Consider the following 25,002-nt stretch of genomic DNA (forward strand, 5'->3'; position numbering starts at 1 on the left):
ATCAAATATGATACAAAATTGAAATTCAAACATGGAAATTGATATTTGAAAACATTTGTTTTGGTTTTTCAGAAGGACCAATAAAGGCTCCAGTTTCAAAGAACTGGAATTTTCTGTCAATGATTTAATGGTTCAGGCTTTACAGAGTTAAATTTGCATCCTGAAGTAGCCTACATGTGGACAGATAGCTCAAATAACGCTACGGTCTATGCTGTTCGAATCCCAGCAGGAACACTTGCATTTTTTTCAACATTTTACATGTTCAAACAGGGGCATGGCACAGAGGACACCGGTAGATAAATCTGCAGTCAATAAAGAATTTGGGGGCGGCTGTGGCTCAGGTGGTAGAGTGGGTTGTCCAATAACCGAAGGGTTGGCGGTTCGAATCCCGCTCTGTCCTAGTCAGTCCATTGTGTCCTTGGGCAAGACACTTCACCCTCCTTGCCTCCAGTGCCACCCACACTGGTGTATGAATGTTTGATGGTGGTCAGAGGGGCCGTAGGCGCAAAATGGCAGCCACGCTTCTGTCAGTCTGTCCCAGGGCAGCTGTGGCTACAAATGTAGTTTACCACCACCAGAGTGTGAATGTGAGAGCGAATGAATAATGGGTCAATAATGTAAAGCGCTTTGGGTGTCTAGAAAGGCGCTATATAAATCCAATCCATTATTATTATTATTATTATTATTATTATTATTATTATTATTAATTCTAATTAGTCATAGAAACGTTAGCTTACTTTGTCATTGCTGATCACAGGGATCATGCTAACTAGCTTCTTAAACAAGGTTAGGGTTAGTAATGAGCATATGACCATGTGGACAATGGACTGTCTTCTGACACCTTCACCTACTGGCTGAACACCAACAGGAAATAGAACGTGTTACAGATGCATTTTTGATTCCTTAAGGTCTCACGATCTTGCTGTTTTTTTTTCCTTTTTTTCATTTGAGCACTTAAAATATGGGCGAAAACTGTGTTGTAACACAGCCACTATTGAACATGTACCAAGCAGTTAAAATCTTACTGAAAGTTGGTTAGTAATGCCTTACACTACTGCATTACAGCAAAAAAGTAATCAGTTACTGTAATGCATTACTTTTGTAATGTGTTACTACCAACACTAACTGGTACAAATCATCATGCCAGTTCTCCAGCATGACTTCACTGATTTATGGGACAGAAACATACAGTAGCCATAATCAGCAGAAACCACTGCACCATCTGCCAGCAGCCACTGTGTCACCAAGCTTACATCAACACTGATTTATGAGGATAAAGAAATGTGATTCACGTAGATTTGGGGAATTTTTTAGATGGTGAGGTCTGATTCTGGGTTTGGATCTGGAAGGACAGAGTCAAGCAAAAAAATACACAAGAACTGTAAATTATTGAACTTCACCAAATACTTCAGGAAAAATTACTAAACAAACTTGTCAAAACCTTCCTGGGATATTGTTCTCATAAAAGACAGACATGAGACCAACAACCAACCAACACATGTTCTTATAGATCTGTGCAATATATATATATATATATATATATATATATATATATATATATATATATATATATATATATATATATATATTACTGTTTTTCTACCATTTCTGTTTTTTATACTTCAAATTTATTATGTACAGTGTGTTTGCTCTGATATTCTGTTTTTTCTATCTATCTATCTATCTATCTATCTATCTATCTATCTATCTATCTATCTATCTGTCTGTCTGTCTGTCTGTCTGTCTGTCTGTCTGTCTGTCTGTCTGTCGGTCGGTCGGTCGGTCTGTCTGTCTGTCTAGAGCAGGGGCGTAGAATTGCATAGGGATGCTAGGGACACATCCCTACCAATATCCATCTACTACTGTTTTGTCCCTACCAATAAAACCGCTGTCCATAGTGTTTAGTCAATGATTATGGCACACAAAGGGTTAATAGTCGGTCTCTACTAGAAGTTCCGCCTCTAACCTAATTATCACTCTCCGATTGGCTCTTCGGTTTTGCTATCGTACATGTGATTGGCCGACCCCGCTGTTACTCCATCTACTTGTAAATGCTACAGTTACCCGCTAATTGGACAGGACAGGAAGCAGTTCGTATCTCCAACCGCTCAGTGTAAGTTGTCAACATGTTTGCATTTATTCTGCTTGGGCCACGTCAGCTAGATGGATTTGAATATCAGAGGTGTCATTTACATGTACATTTGTACATGTGTCTGTTTGCCTGCATGCGCATGCATATGTGTGTCCATGGGTGCAGGGCCGGTTAGTGGCATAGGCTGATAACTGGTAACATGATAGTTTCTCATTAATTGTCTTAAAAATAAAGAAATGAGAGGAAAAAAAACAAAACAAAACAACCCCCCTGTAAGTTCTCAGGTGAACTCTCTCAGATGGGTGCTCACAGTGTGTGAGTGACACAGACAGAGACCGTGTCAGACAGGTGTTGAACTAAGCATCCAGGTGAATGAAAAGGCCTTCAAGGCCTTAGCTGCACAGTTTAGAAGCAGAGAAAAGAGGAGGATGAAAACTAATCCAATTATAGAGGGATGGAACCTTTTATCATGTTAAAAAAACCTTTGATGTTACTAGCTACAGCTAGCTGAACTGAAAGGAAGCAAAGTTGGCTAATAATGGAACTGGAGATGAATAAGATATGAGATATCTGCTAAGGTGTGGCTTACTGATGATGAACTGGGTTATATATGTTTCTATGTGATTTATAAATGTTTCTATATGGTTTCTATATGGTTTACTGCTGGTTGGCTGGCTTCTATAAGTTTCTATTTGGTTTATATCTGTTTCTATGTGGTTTACTGCTAGTTGGCTGTTCGATGTATGTTTCTGTGTAGTTTATATATGTTTCTATCTGATTTGTTTATGTTTCTATATGGTTTACTACTGGCTGCTTTGTGTATCTCCTCTCATGCTTCATGCATCTCCTCTACGTGCCCCCCCCCCCCCCCCCCATATGTATGTGTGTGTGCTTGTGTGCATTTATGTGTTTTTTAAGGGGAGGGGGCACCAAATTCATATCTAGCCTAGGGTGCCAAAATGGCTAGAACCGACTGACTATGATTGTTTGCTTGTTTGATCAGCTATACATGATGTGAAATTATGATCGCCAATGCAAAAAACCCCCATCAACTTTCAGGAGTGCTGCCTCGGAGCACTTTTGTGTCCCCACCAATGTCAGAATCAAACCTACTCCCTTGATCTAGAGAATGAAAAATCATCAGAACATTCATATGCTATGGTCTTCATATTGTTTAGGCTAGTTTTAGATGGGAAACACAACGTTTTGGGGGGGTTGTTTTGTGTGGCAAGCCAGTGTTTTGTTTTTAAAAACCGTTTCCAAGCACCTTTTATAACAGCCGCAAAACATTGATTTCCACGTAAAACAGTCACCAAAACCCATATGCTGACTTCCAAGTTTCCTTTTCTGTTATAAAAACAGTGTGCAACACCATCTACTATTAGCTTGGAAATGCAGCTTGCTGTGGTCAACAAATGAACAACAGTAGCCCTCGATTCTTACATTTCCTTTATGCTGAGATAATAGTAAAACTGACTGTCATTATAGGTAACCTTTAGATTTTTTTTAATGTCACATGAGTGTAATTCACAAGACAATGGCTAGTCAGCTAAAATTAATGCAATTAACCTATGTCAACTCTAAGGTGACATTGTAACTTTGTTCAATACTTTAAACGTGGTTTTCTTTTCTTTTCTTTCTTTCTTTCTTTCTTTCTTTCTTTCTTTCTTTCTTTCTTTCTTTCTTTTTTTTTTACCCCAGATACCCTTTATGGTCTTTGTCACAGTTCGTTCCTCTAATGGGTTTGTATCTCAGGATGTGACTAACTCATTAAGTACTTTTTTTTTTTAACCTAAAAGCAAACATTTGTGAAAGAAAGTTCTTGCAACACAAATCCCGTATTTCAACTTATTTCTTAAAGCAGCGTATGACTTTCATCACAATTTTTTTTTCAAATTTGTCAAACCCCAGTGGTAGCCTAATTATCACTAATTAAATTAGTCCTTCTGTGTTTACGCACCTGAATCACTTCCCTCACAGTCAACAACTTCAAAGATGACTCCATCATAAACACAGTCCATTTGTTTACATAACAAACCAAAATGTCAGTCGGGCCTTTTTGGAAATTTTGTCGTGAAGTGCATTGTGGGAAGCGAAAACAGTTTCTCACAGATTTGGCAAGAAAACAAGCCAGATGGCTACAATGTAAAATTATATAGTTCACCAGGGTTGTTTTAAAGAATGAGTAGAGTCGATGGGTGGAGGTAAAGGTGACATTTGGGTTCAGCCCTCATGAAGAAACAGCGAAAATGCTGCTGTGTGGAATTTCCATTCCCGCAATGCACTTTGTGACAAAATTTCTGAAAAAGTCCCAAGTGATTATTTGGTTTGTTATGGAAACAAGTGGACTGTGTTTAAGATGGAGTCATCTTTGAAGCTGATGTGTAAGCACATAAAGACTAATGGATTAGTGATAATTAGACTATCGCTCAGATTTAACAAATTAAAAAAAAAAAAGTACATACGCTGCTTTAACTTAACTTGTATTGTGATACAAAGTGTTCAAAAAAGGATACTGACTGAATTAGGAATACTCTCTAAAATGACTGAATCATCCCAAACTGAAGCCAAAATACAACTTTTGCAAATCAACGATATATAAGCTTTAGCTCAAAAAGCACAAAACTATGCAAAGATCTTCAGCTTACATGACTTTACAGCGAAGATTTAAAGTTTTTTCCTCACCACCAAGTATGTCAATTACATCATTTGATTATGCACATTCTTCTGTCGCTGGATGTGGCCTCGGATGACTGCCAACTGGGTGGACAGCAAGATTTCTCCTCAGACTAATATGGGGAATCCGTCCAGACCACAGAGTTATTTTAATTCAGACATTAACTGAGTAAGAATATCTACTGTATCTGTCACTCAGTTAAGCTAAAAACAATAAATTCTAAAATGCATGACTAAAACTCACTAAAAAAGCAGTGTTGGTAAATGCATTTTCTTCTTTTTCCTTCAGGACTTGCCAGTTGGCTTTTTAACATCGAAAACATGTATTTCTTCAACTCCACCCTTAACCAATTAGATCTGTTCTGCCTCTTTAACAGCTTTGCTTCTGATATGTTTGTGTTACTGAATGTCCAATCTGGGTTTTGTGCCTGAATACAGACACACACGTATATTTGCAGACAGGATATTATGATAGGAACACTTTCACAAACAGGAAGCATTTTAATCCAAGCAGCAGGGCAGTTTATTTTCTTTATGATTTGTTTAGACTTCAGAAACATTTCCCCCAAAAGTATTGTATGTAAATGTGTGATTTATTTTGATACACTTGTTTGCTCCTCCAAGTGATGAAACATGGATGCTGGATCCATTTAATGCAGTGTTTTTACAGTGCCTTTATCAGCCAGTGTTTGGGTTTTTCTAGTTGAGACTGAAAATGGCAAAGTTCATTGTTTTGTCTTGTCAATCAAGTTAAGTAAGACTGGAAATGAACACTGGCTGTGTGTTTAGCTAATAAAACATGCTTTTGAAATTTCATATTGGCATAACATTCTTCTAAATGTCAAGTTTGATACTGTAAAGGTCACAGTTGGAAAAATCATGAATGGTATTTGCCCTTTAACCCTTTAACAGCCACTGGCAACAAAAACCATCTGCTGATGTAAAATGTTTAATACCTGTTGATCCATTAATCCTGTCAATGCATGTAAATAATTTGTGTAAAATATAGTTTGTCAACTTTTCATGGTCATCAGATATGACCCATTTGGACGTTAAGAGGCTCTATAGTGGATGTGGAAACACCATCATCTTCTACAACATTGATTCACCAGTAAAACCCATGGAGTTGGACCAATGATAGTGTATGGAGACACTTGGTTTTACATTCAGTTATCAATATATTTGCTGAAAAAGTCATTTTTTCTTCAGTTTTCTCTGATCCTGATATACAGTAATAACCCTCAACTTTAATCTGAGCTTTTATGAACATCTACATGATCAGGAAATTAAATAGAGGAAAATACATGATTTACTCTGAAAAAACACAAAATAAGGAGGGTAGTATTACAATCAATGGTGTGAAATCACTTAAGAAATGCTAAATATAGAGAAAAATTCATTTGGGAACTGACACAAAAATAGGACTGGCTCATTATGGGTTAAAAAAAAAGGTTTAATAATCCACATGATAAACATACCTTTGTGTGCATGTTCATTTCCAGTATTTATGTGTATAATGAATTCCCTGAGACTATCAAACTATGCATGCATTTATCCTCCTTTTGATCTATTTTCAGCATCATAACCCACGAAAGTGAGTTTCTTAGGTGTATAATGCATAGGTGTATATTTATGTTTCTTGTCGTCTTTGCACCACTGCAGCAGAATTGATTTCCTCAAATTGTCTAATCGCACAGTGAGAGCAGGAAACAGGAAGTGCTTGTTGCCATGGCGCAGCGTGAAAGTTATGTTCTGACAAACACTGCACAGTGACACTTGGCAAAGAGCGTTGTTACTGTCTGGACCGCCCTACGAATGTGCAGACGCGTGTGCGTGTGTCTGTGTCTGTGCGAGTTTTCCTGCCTCCTTAATGCGTCGCTTCCTCCGTCTATTTGTCTTCTCACAGATGGGTGGCTGACTTTGCAAAGGAGGCTCGTGGGAGATAAGCTTCAGAGGTCACAAAGCACTCATAAAGCACTCCCCTTATTGACCAGTTCATCCAGCTCCGACAGTTTAGAAACCTCTGTAGATCTCTGAATCACCAAATATCATTCCAGCTATAACAAAATTAAATGAACATTTAATGAAAGGCAACAAATCTCTGGCTTGGAGATATGGTGTAAGTGATGCCAAATCAGTAGTAAGGACTAGAGTCAGACTGTCAGGACGGCGCTGTGTGGAATATGACTGACTAGAGCTGGGTTGAAGAGGCGCTGGTGGGGGGTTATGGGCGCCTGAGGAAAGATGGATGAAGTGTGGGCCCTGACCTCCACCTCCCTCCCACCCAGGAACCCACTCCTTCTTCCACTCCTTGGAAGTAACTCTTGACAGGAACCATATTTGTCCAAATCACATTTGTTCTGTCAAAAGAAAAAAAGACAGAATGGATTAAAGTTAAGGTAGAGTGTGTTGTGTGTGTGTGTGTGTGTGTGTGTGTTTATATCCAACCATATCTCACAGAAATATAAATTGTTCACAAACAGTGTAAGTTTATAACAGGAAGAATGAACTTCATTTAGAAACACACACATATACTAATTACAATACATTAAATAAAAAAATACATTGTGCAGCATGTACAAGTTTAAAAAAGTGGCTTATTTTAAAGTGCTCTTTAAAGTGTTACGCAGTGGTGACAATTCAGGTGTTCTGAGGAAGACGTTCTGGTTAGTTTAGAGTAAAGTTAAATCACAAAGATGTGATTCAAACAATTCCTAATGTCCAGTATAAGAACTTAGCACAAAAAGTAAGGAAATTTGTGTTTGATAGATTATTTCTGTGTTGTAACAATGCTTCTTGGCAATAAATCTTATACTGTTGGAAAGCCTGTTTATTTCCCTTTTAAATGGTGCCACATTTGTAAAGAACATGCATTAGTGGGATGAGCAGCAGAGCTGAGTATGTGGGTTGTGCCCATGAAAAGTTTGCCAAATCTTCTCTGCTGATGCCAAACAGTGTATTCTGCCACTGTATAGGATGTATTGCCAAGATGCATTGTTCCAACAAAGAAATAATCAACCAAACACAAATTTTCTTACTTTTTATGCCAAGTTTATGAATCTTTAACCCTTAAAGACCCAGTGCTAGTTTAATGGCAGTTCCCAAATGAATTTTTCTCTATATTAACCTTTCTTAAGTGATTTCTCCCCATTTACTGTAATATTATCCTCTGTGTTTTGAGTTTTTTTAGTGTATTCATTCATTATCTGAACCCACTTTATCCTCACTAGGGTCATGGGGGTCGCTTAGAGCCTATCCCAACTACTTACAGGTGAAGGTGGGGTACACCCTGGACATTTTGCAGGGCTGACATATAGAGACAAACAATCACTCTCACACCTATGGGAGATTTAGATTAACCAATTAACCTATCAGTGCATGTCTTTGGATGGTGGGAGGAAGCCGTAGTACCCAGAGAGAACCCACGCAGACACGGGGAGAACATGCAAACTCCACACAGAAAGGTCCCACCCCCTGTCGACTGGTGTTGGAATCGAACCCAGGACCTTCTTGCTGTGAGGCACAAGGGCTAACCACTGCACCACTGTGTCGCCCTTTATTTTTTAGTTTAAATCATGTATTTTTCAACATTTTGTTCACTGATCATACAGATGTATGTTACAGCTAAATTTGAGGGTTATTATATGAAAAACTCAGAAACCTGAAAAAAACGGACTTTTTCAGTAAAATATATAATTAACTGAACATAAACCCAGTGTGTCCATCCACTGTCATTGATCCAACTCAATGGGTTTTACTGGTGAATCAATGTTGTAGAAGATGATGGTGTTTCCATGGTAACTATGGAGCCTTTGAATGTCCAAATGGGTCATATCTGATGACCATGAAAAGATGACAAACTGCATTTTACACCAATTATTTACATGTGTTGATAGGATTAGTGGATCGACAGGTATTAAACATTTTACATCAGTAAATGGTTTTGGTCTGCAGTGGGTGTTTGGGTCTTTATGGGTTAAAACAAACCTCAGTCTTTTTTTGACCTAACCATAGAACTTGTTTCTTAAACCTAGCAAAAACAATGACAACTAGAAAACCACTCGGAGAGCGCAGACCTCCACCAAGGCAGATCAGTGCCCCCCCGATCACCACCAAAATTTAATCATTTGTTCCTCGTGCCAGTATCAACATTACCTGAAATTTTCATCCAAATCCATCCATAACTTTTTGAGTTATCTTGCACACGGACAGACAGACAGACAGACAGACAGATGAATGCCGGCAAAAACATAACCTCCTTGACGGAGGTAATGAGTGCACCTGCAAATATCTTGGATTAAAACTGTTTACACCAGATTTATGATTTGTGTACAACATTGGTGACACTTGCTCAGTGGAAGATCAAATATATTCAGCGCCCAGCTGTTTGACCGAAAAAGTAATGAATTCAACATGACCTGGACTTTCATCTGCAACCTGTGTGTCTGATCCAGTGTCCTCTGTTCCTTTGGGCCAACATCCAGGCACAAGCTGTATAATACTTGTGACTCCTCCCTATCCTGATACTCTAGTTGTTTTGTGTTGCTTCTACACAAGTTGTCCTTCACTTCATTATGGATCTAACAATGTGACTACAAATCAACAGGTCGAGGTCCATCGATACTGTTGTCACATGACGACCATTTCACACAAATTATACTTGCTTCCTTTATTTGCAATGTAGATGAAATCAATCTTATTCTGAAAAACTAAAACGCCTCTTTTTAGCCACATAATATTCACTGTCTGTGTGAACGTATTCATGATGAATCAAGGATTTAAAAAACTGTAATGATATCTGAATTAACCCATAAAGACCCAACCATCCATCACCGACCAAAACCATCTACTGACCTAAAATGTTTAATACCTGTTGATCCACTAATCCTATCAATACATGTAAATAATTGTTTTAAAATGCAGTTTGTCATCTTTTCATGGAAACATTGTCATCTTCTACAACATTAATTCACCAGTAAAACCCATGGAGTTGGATCAGTGACAGTAGATGAAGATGCTTGGTTTATGTTCAGTTAATGATATATTTTACTGAAAATGCCACTTTTTCTGCAGTTTTCTCTGTTCTTGATACAATAATCCACAACTTCAATCTGAGCTTTTATGAACATCTACATGATTAGTGAAGAAAATGTCTGATTAATACTGATAAAATACAAAATACAGAGGATAATTTTATAAATAAATTGTGATAAATCACTTAAGAAAGGTTAGATGTAGAGAAAATGTCATTTGAAAAGTGACACAAAAGTTGCTCTGGGTTTTAATGGGTTAATTTGCACGACAAAAGGCCACGGGTGCGTAAAGATCTTGAAGAATCTAGATCTGCTCCTAGTCTTAGTTCTAGACGAGTCAGGATGCAAAGTGAAGTCTCTGACAGTGAAAGGTTTTGTATACTTATGCACCAATCTTTTTTCTGCTTGATGAGAAAAAAAGGAGCAAGTCCTTACATTTCAAGGCACGAAACTCAAGGCGTTGATGATATTTGCAGCAAAATGTATCACAAGCAGCATTAGATTTCTAATAAAATGTAAATGGATTTGCAATCTACTTATACAGGTTGGAATGGGGGATATCTAAACCCAAGCACATAGGCATGCTTAAGAACACATACGTACCCTGAGCTGTCAAAAAGTGCCTTTGATTGCAGAAAGGCTGGCTAATGTCAGGCACCCACTGTGGGTGTATGTGAGGTCGACAGTCTAAATACCCACTGGGGAGTAGAGGCTTTATAACCGACCTGTAATCACCTGTCATCCTACAATCCTCTAACTAGCTCTAGGGTCACGCAAGCATGTGTGTGGCTTGTATTTGGAGAAAAGAGGCTGACAGATACTTGGGAAAGAACAAAGACCCTTAAACTCATTTGTCATCTAAGTTACAAGACAAATACGTGGAGACCATTTGTATTTTCTTGGTAGACAGCAGTCAAATGGTAAAGTCACTAAAAGCATTTGGAATGTATAACAAATGTTTTGGGCACTGTTTTTTAGTGCTTTTACATTCCAGACATACGCTGATGAAGGTCATTTGTCTTATGTGGTCATTTGTGTGAGTGTCTGTATGTGTGCGTGTCTGTGCAAATGAGTGTGGGCGGAGCACATAGGATGGGAAACAAAGCAATTTTTGGCCAAATGGATTAGGTATAAATGGGTGTACGCTGCGAAAGACAGGAAAAACAAAGTGAAGATAGATAAAGTGAGAGGGTGGAGTGAGGCGGAGAAAATTAAAGGAAAATAAATGGGAGGGTAGAAAAGGGAAGTAGAAAAGAGGAATAGGGTGGAAAATAGTGGAAAAAATAAGGAGGGTAGAAGGGAGGGCTGAGGCCTGAGGGAGTGGCAGCGAGGGTCGTTGGAGTTGGAGTGAGAGGAGAAGGGGCTTTGGGAGGGGAAGGGAGAGGGACACTGTGAAATGTTGAAAAACCTCACAATTGATGGTGTTTGATTTCCACAGTAATTACCATTCCTCTGGCTCCGTGCATTCCCAATCTGGGCCTATCTTATATCCACGCCACATTCCGCAAATGATTAGCTGGCCCACTGCTTCTCCCTGCTGCCCACGGACTGAGTCTGCAAGAAAGTCAGGGAAACTCTGTATTGTGATGTTGCTCCGTGTAACAAAACACAGAGAAAGCTGCAGAAAACACCTTAAAAACGCTGCAGTTATGACAGCAACGTACACTCCTGTTTTTCCTTTTACATGTGTTTCGTTCTGATACGCTCAGCCCAGAGGTGTAAGCCATCCCCGACTGTTTTGCCAAAGGGTCTGTTACGCTGTCCTTATGTTAAGTAAAAAGAAGGAGTAAACGAGTGGAAAAAGAAAGAAAGAGTACAGAGAGAACACAAGAGCTGCTCGGCCAAGCTTATTCACACACAGATCCAACAGCAGCCATGCTTAGCTGTGTAAAAAGAGCTGGCCTCGGCCGTTTAGAAAACGTCCACTCCACTTCTCTGTGTTGATAATCCTTCACCAGTGGAGTTGGAGTCAGTGGCCAAGGTGCATACAGCCCATCACAACCAAGTGCTGCTGAAGAACTGACTTAGACCTCTGCTGGTGCTGTGGCACAGAACAGCTTAGTGTGTATAGGCAAGGGCAACACTTGATTTTCTATTTAGCACAATCTAATTATTTATTAACCCTTTATCAGGCAAATTACTATTTTTGGTCATTTCCGCATACATTACAAGATAGTGACAGCAACAGTTCCAGTGAGGACAGTGAGTCAACAATCTCAGGTCCAATGTGGTCTACAGGGTCTGTAAGGTTCACCTCTGCATGAACAGTGAGTGGACCTACTTTGTTAGGTACCATGAAGTAATGGTACTAATGTAAGGAATGATGTTCAAAGGGATAATGAGGATGTGGACAGGTGTCTGGATCAGCACTTATGTTGGTCTAATGTTCTAAAAGTGATGTTTTACTGTTCTAAAATACATGTTCCTTTCACCTTGCATGTGTTTTTCTTGTATTTTTTATATTTACTTCTTGGATTTGTATTTCTTTTTCTGCCATTTACAGGTAAGGAACCAAATATGGCAACTTCATAGACCTTGATTTTCTATATAACAATAAAATAATAATAGACAACAAAAAACACAAAAGTAATGAAGTCTTGTTATGTCCTCCAATAACACACTAAGGTTGAAATTTTGAATTTCAGAGTATTTCTGTGAGTGAACTGTAAAGGGTTAAGATTCTATATTTGTCAGTATATAGACATGCACCACACACCAAAATTTACCTTCTGCTTTTAAGCCATCACCAGAACATGCAGGAACACACTACTCTCACTTTAGACTAGGAGCAGTGGGCTTGCTGTATCAAGGGGTTAAGTGCCTTGCTCAAGGGCACATCAGCCAACAACTTTTCTGCCAATCCGGGGCATCGAACCGGTGACCCTTTGGTCACAAGCCAACTCTCCAGCCTTCTAGGCCACACCTGCCTCCAAATGAGCATACATATTAGTATCTTATTAATTCTACAGTTGTACATGAAGTGCATTCAATATGGAAGGTTTGTGTGTGTGTGTACATGTGCTCATGAAGTTTGTGTTTGGAACTAAGCTCCACTTCTGTTTCCAAGCTTACGACTGGCACACTAGTCCACATCCATGCCAACAGTCTGTAAAGTGATGTATTCATGCAGAGGAATCAGGTTGGATTTTCCATGAAGTCCTTACACTTGCTCTTCGGTTCTTCACTTCCTCTCTTCTGCTCCTCTACAGTGGCAACAATGTGCAACACAAGCTACCATTAGCTTATATGTGAAGTTAGCAAACAACCAACAACAAGATGCCTTCATACAGTAACACAGACTACAACACAAACTTCATACACAGCTGCATGCATGAACAAGTCATACACATCGAACCTAAAATAGCACTTATGATCTATTTTAGGGGTCAGCAATCTTTGCAATCTACAAAGCTATTTTTGATCCAAAAGAGACAAATGCCACATTTCCACTCTGGCTCAACTCAGCTCAGGTACTAGATACTATTCCTGGAGACTGTTTCATTACAGGATACTACCGACTTTAGAATACCTGATGTCTACTCAGAGAGTTGCTGATAAACTCGCTCATTGCGTGTTGCTCCGTCAAGCTTACCCTGAAATTTTTCAACAGCCACCAAGGACAGAAATGTCTGAACCTCCTTGACCGACCATAGGGTAGTTTAGCGGGCTGCAAATTTCCAAATCTGTTTTTTACAAAATGCCGGGTCGCATATTGATGACGCAAATATGCAGAGCCAACTCGCTAACCAATCAGTGATCTGCAGTGTTTACACGTCACATTTTAGTATCTCCACCTGTTTTGGAACTTTGGCCAAGCAGATACCTAAAAACTAGTACTGGGTACCTGATTCCAGGTTCTTTTATGTAATGGAAATGCAAAGACAAGTCAAGCCAGTACCATGTAGTGGAAACGCACCAAAAGAATGTCTATCCCTGTCTACAGTTAAAACTAGGTTGCTGCTCTGCAGTAACCTTTTTATGATTACTGATTTTTGTACTTGCATTGCAGTAAAGCACAACTGGTGCATTTATGAAATTATGAAAGACAATACATAAAACTGATTCATTGTGTAATGAATAAAATCTTTAGCATGTAACAGCTTACTTAGAAACCTACTAACTACGAACAAATGCAACATGAATTTGACCAGAAACGCATCAGATCTGCATAACTTAGCTGTGGAAATGTTAAAGAAACGTTTTTATTCTGTTCATAAGTTGCACATTTTTGCAGAGGGACAATGTAATGCACTGGCTTTAGACTGACAACAACAATAGCACAGTGCTCACAAGTACTTATAAATACTTACAAAACTCATGTGTCCACACAACTTAAGTCATTCTATATATGAGCATGTTTCCCATTCTAAAGGGATGTCTTGCTGAATTAGGCTTGATACTTAACAAGCTATTTTGTATTAATGTTAGCATTAGCAATTCTTTCTGCGTTTGTGTGGGTACGTCATATGTCTTTGAATGTCTGTTTGCATTGTTTATACACTTGTCTTTATGTGTGTAGCATAAAATGAATGCGTGCTAGATTTAGTGCTGCCACATGCAGAGGAGCAGACGGCAGATTAGTGGGGGCCCCAGACTCTAAAGCACCTGGAGGTCTCAGGATTCAGCTGCTATCCCATCAACAGCACCATCAATCACTGTCCAGTTACACAGTAGGAGGCTCCACTGTATGTCCCCAAAGCCTTCAGAGCAGTAAAATGCTGCTCATAGTTTCCAGTATTACACAGAGCACCATATGAGTAGTCTCACTGTATACATGCAGCATGAGGCTACTAAACAAATATGTAAATGTAGTGGATTTACAGGAAGAAATAAAGATTTCATCTGACATGGATATATCAAGTAGGTGCAAACAGGACAGCCTTCAGGACCACTAACATGTGACACTCATTTATAGTCCGAGCAGTCAAGACTGTTTCTTCTATTCTTTGACCGGCTGTCTCAAAGACACTCTTATTTGTTACGTAACATTACCATCATGGCAGTGTTAATGAATTACTTATGACTTCTCTCTGATGTGTTGCAAGCATGTGGGTTGCCTTTGTCACATTTACACATAGCCTGGTATTTTGGAAAACAGATATTTCCCTCTCTCCGTTGAAAAAAAACAAACCTTGTGTACATGTGACCGTTTTCAGAAAAATCTTGGGTTACACTCCCTCGTATATCTACACCATCAAGAGCATGCCAAGCCTGTAGATGGCAGTGTGGTGAGACAATTGAGTACCATTAACCAATCACAGTCCTGAAGAGAATCATAACAAAACTTTACTTACATGTGATGTAAATGTATTTCCTTCGAAAACTGTAACATCTATCCAAGATCTCCATTTCCCTCTTTTTACTCGCAAACACGAAAATGGAGCTTTGCTGAAATCTCCACTTTGGCTGGAGTTTTTAGAAACCATTGTTTTTGGTCTGCGAGCCCTTTATTATCGTGTAAACGATAGGTACAAACAAGAGAAAAATCTTTGTTTAGCCAGATACCTGTTTACACGTAGCCTTAGATGAAATGAATTCCCAGATGGTGTGATGTATTCTTTATGCTTTAACTGTTTCCCTAAAATTAGATTTGAAAAAGAAGTTATAATTTATCATAGAAATCATTATGAAAACTCATTGTCTTACTTTCCAGTATATTATTGAATTGTAACCCAGTATCATTTTGTGTCACCAGATTCTAGCCAATAGGTGGCCATATTTCCAGAGCATGAAATCAATTTTCAGTTGATATTTGTGCTGCTTAAGTTAAGACCCCTGATGACCCTAGGATGGATGGATGGATGGATGGATGGATGGATGGATGGATGGATGGATGGATGGATGGATGGATGGATGGATGGATGGATGGATGGATAGATAGATAGATAGATAGATAGATAGATAGATAGATAGATAGATAGATAGATAGATAGATATTAAAAGTCCAGGGTGTCAAAATCATTTTAGTTCAGGTTCCAATATGATCTCAAGTGGATCAGACCAGTAAAATACTATCAAACAACCAATAAATAATGACAACTCCAAATGTTTCTCTTTGTTTTACTGTAAAAAAATACAATTGCATAAATTTTCTTCCGCTTATCTGGGGCCGGGTCGCGGGTTTAAGCAGGGATGCCCAGACTTCCCTCTTCCCAGACACCTCCTCCAGCTCTTCCGGGGGGGACCCCGAGGCATTCCCAGGCCAGTGAGAGACATAGTCTCTCCAACATGTCCTAGGTCTTCCCCGAGGCCTCCTCCTGGAGGGACATGCCTGGCGTCCAGGAGGCATCCAAAACAGATGCTCAAGCCACCTCAGCTGGCCCCTCTCGATGTGGAGGAGCAGCGGCTCTACTCCGAGCTCCTCCCTGGTGACTGAGCTCCTCACCCTATCCCCAAGGGTGCACCCTGCCACCCTATGGAGGAAACTCATTTCGGCCGCTTGTATCCGGGATCTTGTCCTTTCGGTCATGACCCAAAGCTCATGACCATAGGTGAGGGTAGGAACGTAGATTGACCGGTAAATCAAGAGCTTCGCCTCTCGGCTCAGCTCCCTCTTCACCACAACTGACTGATACAGCGACTGCATCACTGCAGATGCCACACCAGTCCGTCGGTCAATCTCACGCTCCATCCTTCCTTCACTCGTGAACAAGACCCCAAGATACATGAACTCCTCCACTTGGGGCAAGGACTCCCCACCAACCTGGAGAGGACAGACCACCTTTTTCCGGTCGAGAACCATGGCCTCGGATTTGGAGATACTGATCCTCATCCCACTCACTTCACACTTGGCTGCAAACTGTCCCAGTGCACGCTGAAGGTCCAGGTTCGATGAGGTCAACAGGACAACGTCATCTGCAAAAAGCAGAGAGGAAATCCAGTGGTCCCCAAACTGGACCCCTTCGGCTCCTGGCTGCGCCTAGAAATTCTGTCCACAAAAATTATGAACAGAACTGGTGACAAAGGGCAGCCCTGCTGGAGACCAACATGCACTTGGAACAGGTCTGACTTACTGCCGGCAATGCGAACCAGACTCCTGCTTCAGTCATACAGGGACCGGGCTGCCCTTAGCAGAGGGCCCCGGCCCCCATACTCCCGAAGCACCCCCCACAGGATACCACTAGGGACGCGGTCAAACGCCTTCTCCAAATCCACAAAACACATGTGGACTGGTTGGGCGAACTCCCATGAACCATTGAGCACCCGATGGAGGGTGTAGAGCTGGTCCAGTGTTCCGCGACCGGGATGAAAATTGCATTGTTCTTCCTGGATCTGAGGTTTGACTATCGGTCGAATCCTCCTCTCCAGTACCCTGGAATAGACTTTCCCCAATCATCTTGTAATGAGTGAGAAACAATGTGAAACCTAAGGCTCCATACATTTACTCCAAATTCAACATTAGTCACTTCTCTTTCCACAGTATTTTAGCTCACACTTGTACAGTATTCATTTTTCTTCCTCGCCAATTCTAAAGAAATCATTGTGGTAGGAAAATTTCTTGGTTTGTTTGTCCTTGAAATAAAGGCCATGTGATTTTCTACATTAAATAACAATGGAAACACATTTCATGAATAAGTAATGGCACTCCAGTTATAGCAAAGTGTTTCCTGATGCAGCCACATTCTTTTTATCGTTTCTATTTTCTTTGCTGGTTAGAGAACACCTAACTCACATTACATTGTTTTGTTACATGTTTATGTAAAATTGCCTGCACAGCTGGATGGAAACATGGTTGTAGATTACTTCTACTCAGCCTCTTTAAACATCCTTGCAATGGGTCTTGTGCTGTTGATAATTTCTGACTTAAAAATGACCAAATATATTTATTTTATTTAAAAGAATTGCACAATAGATCGTTCTCCGGTGTGTTTAAACAGGCCTGGTTAAATCCATAACCATGGATTCCTGTGTAAATGGGAAATGACGGATGAAAGAGATGGGGTTGCTGCTGTTGGAGAAGTCTTGGGCAGATTTTCAACATTTCTTTTCCCTGAGACATTGAATATTTGGAGAAGTGACAGTTGTGTATTTGGGTAAGGATGAGAAAATTCGTTTAAGCCAAAATAGAGGAGGGAAAATGAAAGTGAGAAAACAAACAGTGAATTCGGTTGCACACTTCAGTTGTGCAACGATTGCAAATATGAAATACATTTTCCCTCTGTCGTTCAAGGACAAGCTTGCATTTCCCTCCTGACTCCATTTCTCTTTCTCTAATTCCTTTTTTATAATCTTTGCTTCAACTTCACAGAGCAAACTTTTTTCCACCTCCTCTCTAGGGATCAAGGATAAATATTTAGTATTTCCCTCTTCCAAGCCTGTGTCCCACAGCATCACATACTTTTTTTTCCGCAAGTGGTCACAGGTGTGTAGCTGCACTCACAGCTTTGGAAATGTTTTTCCTCTACGAGATTTGATCGATATATCCGGAAGAAGTTAGGAACAATGCCACGGTCTGGGATTGCGCAGGATTTTGGAATTATCCGTTGATGGGTTGCAAAGGGTCTGCTGAAATGCTCCTCAGCAACAGGCTTTGATCAGGCATGTTTGAAGAGGACAGGAGCAGCAATGACCGTATATGTTTTGACTGGCTTCAGTAGAAAAGGCTGGCACGGAGTGTAAGAACTGGCACTGCAAAGCATTAAGTGTACAGCTGAATTTGTCTCAGAAACAAAGATAGGCTTAAAGGATTACTTAATCAAAAATGACATTTTTCTTCATATATAGTATGCTTTAGCCACAGATAGTTATTTCTTCATGAGACATTTTTCTCCATGCTAGAGTTGAGATTTAAAAGTTTTTTGTCATTTGTCAAAGTTTTATATCGCAGGAACAATTCAAGAAGGGGCAGCAGATGAGTCAGAACAAACATTAAAGTTAGTTATCTGCATGACTGCATAAAATTACACAGTAACATATCATTAGCCTCATAGTATAACTGTCTTAGTCATACACTATATGGACAAAAGTATTGGGACACATTGAATTCAGGTGTTTCTTTTCTAACAGGGGTCTGGGCTTCAAAATAATAATGACAAATGTCATAATAGAGTTTTATATTGTGATAAATATCTAATTGATTATTAATATTGATGTTTATTTCTCAAATCAGCATGAACAGGACATCTTACAAGTTGTTTCCATGATATGTCTCAATATTTCTTTACAGTTTAATGGGAGATTTTTCCTCCTAAGCGAGATATGAAGAAAGTAGATGGTTAGATGTGGTAGAAACTGATTATTTACAGTCAGAGCAAGAAAAATATTTGAGAAATTTAGAGGTAGAACATTTAAAATTAGAGTCATGGATAAAAAACAAACAACAACATAATCAATGTTGAGAGAAATTAAGTAAACATAACATGTCCATACTTGAAAACCATTCAGTCTACACCAAAGTTTTTTTTCACATAAGGATGGACAGACGGATTGACGACGAACTGATGATAAGACGCTGCGGTGACGGCCAAGGGTAAAAACCATCTCTGAGACATTTTGGAAGCAAAGATAATTTAAACAAAACTAGTAATGCAACAAAGTAATGCAATGATATTTATCCCAATATAAAACGATATTATGGCATCTGTCATTACTGTTTTGTATCCCAGAACCCTGTTAGAAAAGAAACACCTGAATTCAGTGTGTCCCAGTACTTTTCTCCATGTAGTGTATGACTTGGGAATTATGCTATGAGGCTAACAATATATCATATCCTATGATTGAATTATATTACATACATTAGTTTTGTTGGTAACAGAATACACTTATAACAAACAGTTATAACATTACAGTTTCTCCAACAGAGAGCACTAATGATTTAATATATGTTTTTTAATTGCTTTTTGTGTGTCTGTGAAGGACTCTTTACCACTTGGAGACAGTTTTGAAATATGTATACACTGCAGAACCATACTTTTCAACATGAGCAATACCCGGCTGAAGATGACATAAATCTAGGGCTACATTCAGACAGCAGGTCTTAATTCACAATTCAAATTTTTGGGGGAAATCCGACTTTTTTGTGTGCTCATTCATATTACACATTAAATGCGACTTCTATCAGTTTTGAGTATGAACTGAATGTGACCCTGAAGTGACCCGCATGTGCAAAAGACGTCCTGATGTAATACTTGATCACGCAGGCGCACTGTGTTTACGGAAGTAAGTATGTTTTTTCCTGCTGCTTCTTCTCCTGGGATGCAGATTTGTCGCATTTCAATGACATAAAGGTCGGATAAATACGACCTGGCCACTCAAACTGAAGTGGCATTGCAAAATATTAGACACATATTGGATTTAGGACCACATATGGAAGTAGCCCGGGTCAGATTAGAAAAAATCTGATTTGTGCTGTTCAAACTGTCTTTAGTAGATTGGATACTGGTCACATATGGGCAAAAAAATCAGATTTGGACCACATTTGCCAGTAGTCTGAACACATAGCCTAAGTGGACAGGTCAGGAACAACTTCACCTGCTTTCAACATCGATAGAGAAGGACAAAAATTTACAGACGGTCAAAAACCCCAGTACACTGGTGTGTATAGAACAACTTTATTCAACTCTGTATGTTGACCAGTGCATTTCAGGGGAATCTTTCCTGATGAAGGCCATCAATGCCATAATGTTTATCCATTCATCAAGTGCTCCTGGAGTTATTGACCTGATCCAGAAGAAAATCCAGAGCTAAGCGTCAATTTGATTAATAAATCCATTTTATTTGATACATGTAGATACTCACTTTGATAATAGAACAGACAGTACTGACATTGACAACACATTCAGTCCACCAAAAGTAACTTTGAATCAATGACCCTCATGCTGGCAGCAACTTTTACTATTAAAGGAATTGATTTACAACACACACAAATCACAAATATCAGATTAAAAACAAAAATAAAGCAGATATTGACAGCTTTAGTTTTGTTGTTATTGATTGAATTGTCTGCCACTGGAACGTAGATACATATAGTATTAACACTGTATGTTACTACTTGTTTAAAAGTCTTCCTTCTTTATCATATGCTGCAGTTGGAAAAACAACAGCTCTGATGTTTTGACATTACAGCCGCTGATTAATGATTATATTAAATAAAGGTTTTTAATAAATGTGAACTTGATAAAACTGTTGTGTTGGTTAAATATTCAATAAGTCATTGTGATATGAGACATTTTTTTAGTATTTACCCATGATCACCATCTCACCTTGAGCCTTGAACATATGGTAGTTGCACTTTAATAGCACTTACTGAATTAACAGAAAAACCCATTAATCTGTGTCAAGTATGTTTTATCCCAAAAATATTAGGAAAAACTACTCTGTCATTTTGCTACAGGATTTGGACACAGAAATCCTTTGGCAAATCATACAGCAGTAATTAAATTCAGGAAACTGAAATGAAACAGTGAGAAGCTGTGTTTTACTCTCTTAGGACAGCTTCATTACTAGTCTTAACACTCCAGAAAAAAAGCTGATTAATGGTCTTTGTAAGAGAAAAAAAATCTGATCTCATTTTTTCATCAGACGCTGAATTCATCTATTTCTCGTCATACGCCACTACACATTCATCTCATAATCTTTTCTTTTCTGAAAACCATCCATCATGTTCTTTCAGGTTTCTTTGCTCCATTCTGAACTATGACAAAAATGTGTCTGTGTGTTCCCTTTTTAGGAAGGAATTCTTCCGCTCTTCTCTCTCCTCTTTTTTTTTTTTTTCCTCCATCACCTTCCATTTACAAAGAATCAGTGATGAGGTGCATGTCTAGACATCTGTGAGGAGATAGTCAAAATAAATCCAGCAGAGATGCACTAAGATGAAGTGGAAAGCTACACTGCTGATTGAGTATGAACTGGTCTGCTGACAAAGGAATGTGCTGCTTTCACTCTGGACTAAGATGCAAATACAGGAGCTACAGGCTGATATTACAACTGGTTTTATTGTTGATGTTTGCTGTAGTGAGATCAAGAAAAACTCTGGAGAACAGTGAGCCTGTTTACATGCACACCAATATGATCATTATCAGATTTCTGGAGTTATCAGACTATTCAAGTGGTCATATAACAGGATAATCTGATGTGGTTTATCAGATAACAGCAGTAATCTGATTATGACAAATCGGATTAACACACCTGGATGTCTCCCCAAATACTCTGATGTCTTCCTCCATGGATACAGCTTAATCTGATTTATTTCATTCTTTTACGCATGTGTAAATACAATTGAAATCATAGAAAATGGAAGTTACGTAGTCTAGAGCTGCACAATATATAGTTTGAGCATCGTCATCGTGATGTACTGTATGTGTGTGCAATAGTCACACTGCAGGTCCTGCAGTGTAGGAGGCAAATGAACACAATGTGTTCTCATCCGATTTCAAGGACATGTGACACACTGCACACAGCGATCCACCAATCACAATCATTCTTAATCAGTTTGGAGTGAGTCACTGGTAACAATATTGAAAAATGAGCAACGAACAAGAGAAAATCACTGTAAACAAAGACTTGGTGCCAAAAAGAAAAGCAGCGTCAGTTATCTGGAATTATTTGGGCTACAAGAAGGATGATACTGAAACACATGTTCTGTGTCTACAGTGCCTTACACCTGTTTCCACAACAAGAGGAAACACAACTATTTTTTTTTGACCATTTGCGGGAGCACCACACAGCTATTATATACTCCTGAGTATTTTTTCATATTGCAATATAAATCGCAGGGTAAAAAAAAAAATCACAGTGTCAGTGTTTTCCAATATCATGCAGCCCTAATGTAGTCAAATGGGAGTGGAAGATAGTAACAGGAAGTTTCAGTCTACGTTCATTACGTTCATAGGCACTCCAACAGAAATCTGATCATGGACTGGAGCATCTAAACCAGGGTTTTCAATTATCACATTTCTCAAGTGCATGTAAACGTGTCAGATCTGATTATTACCATTATCATCCTTTGGGATGGCAGCCTGGCTCAGTTCACTCACCATTCAGTCCAAACCTAGGTTGAGAAACTGGTAAAAATTGCTATCAAAGACTACCAGTCCCTCTGATCAATATATGAACAGATAGTTGTTCATCAGGTTCACAGGTTCGTTGAAGATCCATCCCATATCCTCCACCAGAAATATGAGTTATTACCCTCAGGGAGATGCTATGGAGCAAGCAGGAACAAAACCAACTGTTATAAGCTCTCTTTTATCCCAATATCCATAGCACTGTTAAATAACCCATAAAGACTCAAACATCTGTCAACGACCAAAATCATCTACTGACATAAACTGTATAATCCCTGTTGATCCACTAATCCATGTAAATAATTTGTGTAAAATACAGATTATCATCTTTTCATGGTCATCAGATATGACCCATTTGGACGTTCAGTCTCCATAGTGAACGTGGAAACACCGTCATCTTCTAAAACACTGATTCACCAGTAAAACCCATGGAGTTTGATCAGTGACAGTGACAGTTAATGATATATTTTACTGCAAATGTCACTTTTTCTTAAATTTTCTCTATTTTTGATAATAATAACCCTCAACTTTTTTCATTTATTTATTTTATTACCTCACTAGCCCTGAACTTTAATCTGAGTTTTTATGGACATCTACGTGATTAGTAAATTAAATGTTGGAAAATACCTGATTTTCCCTGAAAAAAAAAAAAACGACTCAAAATACTTTAGGGAAAAATTCATTTGGGAACTGACACAAATGTCACACTGGGTCCTTATGGGATAAGAAGCTTGCTACAATTAATGGGCCCTTAGCCCTCTTTTTTTTTATTTCGTTCAACTTCGCCTAAGGACTGGCTTTTAAACTACCCATGTTTTTACTCCTGCTTTTACTCTCTGTACTCTTTTAAGGACTGGAATTGAATTACTCCCATCTTTTAAAATTAATTTGTTGTATTAATTAATTGTATTTTATTTTGTCTTTTTACCTTTGAGGGGAAGGTGCACTATATAGATTGGATGCAAGGCACAATTGTGATTATGCTCAGTCCGAAATTTTGTGTGTTTTGTTACTGTATGTGTCTGAATGTGAATGCAGCAATGTGTAGCACACACATTTCCCATATGGGACAGTAAAGTTTATCCTGATCCTGATCTGATTACTCCCATCATTATCAGAGTCTTATGGTCTTGTAAACAGGCTCACTATCCGGCTGGGCCATGGTGTGGGTAGCTGTGGATGATTGGCGATAGGGAAAAATGAAGAAATCAATCTTGAAACGTAGAGCACGGAACCAAAGGAGGCAGTTGTTATAGTGGACCAGGTAGGAACAGGGCTGATTGCTTGTTCAAGCAGCTGGAAGTCAAACCAAATAAGTAGCAGGATGAAGACATGCTAGGGAACTGGGAATTGGAAAAAGTGGGGCAGTCAAACCAAGTAGGGACCAAGCAGAAGGTAAATAGAACAGGCAGGAAGTCAGCGACCGAGAGATCACTACACCGATGCAGCCAGAGGAAGGTCAGAAACCACAAGCCAGGATGAACGGCCAGGAAGGGAGCTTAACGTTTCCCTTGAGGCAGCCAAAAGATGTGGGTCCAAAGGTCAGCTGGACCACTAAGAAAAGGTCTGTCGGAAGATAAGCAGGTCGGAAAGTTTGACACAGTAGCACGGAACAGTCTGGCAAGTGCAGTGCGGAAGAAGGCTGGGGCTGAAGACTGATAGAAAGCAGGTGAATGTAACAGGTGGCAGCGATTACTGGCGGGAAAACCGCAAGCACCAGGGAGTGGCCAGGAGGTGTAGAGAACAGGTGAAACTGATGACTGTGGACAGGAGGGGCTTATGAAGGAGAGGCCGGAGCTGGAGAGGAACATGACAGAATGGGCAAAGAGGCAGCTGGAATACTGGCACTGTCGAGAGCATGGCCAGACCCCAGGGGATTCTAGGATGATATTTTAATTTCACTAGTGACCAGTCATTTGTTTCATTTTCTTTGGCAAATGTTGTCATCATCCCAAATGGATCTGTCATCCCTATGTGACTGGACTTGTCAAGCCATGGCTTATGAGAGATTTTATTGAGGTTTTTCACTTTCTCAGCACAGGCCTTTGGAATATATTCGGTGGCACTAGATTCATGAGAATAAAACTGGAGTAGGAGACTGAAAAAGAGAAAGGATGAAGACGACTTTATTTAAAAACAGGGATAGAGAGAGGGACAGTAATGTGTATATTTGTTTGAGCTGCCAGGTCAAGTACAG

General features: G+C 39.3%; 1 long non-coding RNA gene across 1 annotated transcript; it reads right to left on the reverse strand.

Moving 5' to 3' along the window:
* Positions 1–3,554: 3,554 nt before the first annotated feature.
* On the reverse strand, positions 3,555–19,970 carry LOC115428605 (uncharacterized). Its single transcript, XR_003936661.1, has 3 exons — positions 19,746–19,970; positions 11,728–11,731; positions 3,555–3,564 (listed from the first exon to the last, which is right to left on the reverse strand). It is a non-coding gene; the product is annotated as an uncharacterized LOC115428605 (long non-coding RNA).
* Between the last annotated feature and the right edge of the window lie 5,032 nt (positions 19,971–25,002).

Source organism: Sphaeramia orbicularis, chromosome 11 (assembly GCF_902148855.1).
Source record: "Sphaeramia orbicularis chromosome 11, fSphaOr1.1, whole genome shotgun sequence".
Taxonomy (NCBI): domain Eukaryota; kingdom Metazoa; phylum Chordata; class Actinopteri; order Kurtiformes; family Apogonidae; genus Sphaeramia; species Sphaeramia orbicularis.